Source organism: Engraulis encrasicolus, chromosome 14 (assembly GCF_034702125.1).
Source record: "Engraulis encrasicolus isolate BLACKSEA-1 chromosome 14, IST_EnEncr_1.0, whole genome shotgun sequence".
Taxonomy (NCBI): Eukaryota; Metazoa; Chordata; class Actinopteri; order Clupeiformes; family Engraulidae; genus Engraulis; species Engraulis encrasicolus.
In genome coordinates, this window is record NC_085870.1 from 40,642,454 (window position 1) to 40,643,622 (window position 1,169).

The following is a 1,169-nucleotide window of genomic DNA, read 5'->3' on the forward strand; positions in this document are numbered from 1 at the left end:
TTCTGTCCCTTATTCATAGGAGTGAGTCATTACAGTAGCCCGAGGTGGCCTGAGGTGGCCTGAGATGACCTGAGGTCCAGAGTCATTCACTCCAATGGACACTCAATCAACAGCCATTAGACATCTGAGATCTGAGACTATATTAACTATTATGCTAATTGCTCATTCACAGCTTGGAATTTCTTGCTTTTCATCCCATTCTAAACTCACAGTATCACTTCTCGGCCCTGGTGTTTGAAGTGTCACATTGTGTCGTTAAATAAGACAACCAACAGTACAGTATGTGCTCAAAAAATGATGACAGCTGACTACCTGCATATGACTGTGAATGAACAGGACATTTCATCAATAAATGTTTCCTTTCCTGATGACATGGTCATATTCCAAGATGACGACGCCAGGCCTGCCGACAGGGGGGGACAAAGGGGTATGTTGCCCCGGGCCCAGAGAGATAGGGGGCCCAGAATTGGGTCCCCATTACATTATTTGTATTGGGTAGGGGGCCCTTTCATATGACTTTGTCCTGGGCCCAGCGAAAGCTGTCAGCGGCCCTGGACGACGCTATGACTTATCGGGCTCAAATTTTGAAAACATGATTTAGGGAGTATGAGACATTATATTTACACATGGATTGGCCACCACAGTGTCCAGACCTCAGTCTCAGCTTGAATCTTTCAGATATGCTGGAGAAGACTTTACACAGCATTCAGACCCCGTTCTCGATGAAAACGTAATGCAACTCTGGACGGAAATAAATCCAGACATTGCCGAGGTTATTGAAACACAACACCAAATGAGTGTCATTATTAAATCTAAAGGCAGTGCAACAACATGTTAGTGTGTGGGTGACCTTTTTTTTGGTGGGGATTTTTTTTGTGTCTAGGCAGTGGATATATTAATATAAAAATCCATGGTGGCTACAATTTTAAGAAACAGGCCTATTGGGCCAATGATTCGTACATATAAAATCCAACACCAAAATGTTATTTTTAGTCCGGGAGCCGTGGGGTTGAACCCAGATTTCTTTGATAAAGTTTTTTTTTTTTGCTTTATCTGATAGATTTTAGGCAAGTCTTCAAGATTTCAGACGATGCCCGGTGATATCCCTTGAGCATTTCCAGATTTTGAGCCTTTATTGTCCCATAAATGCAAATTATGACAAAAAACTA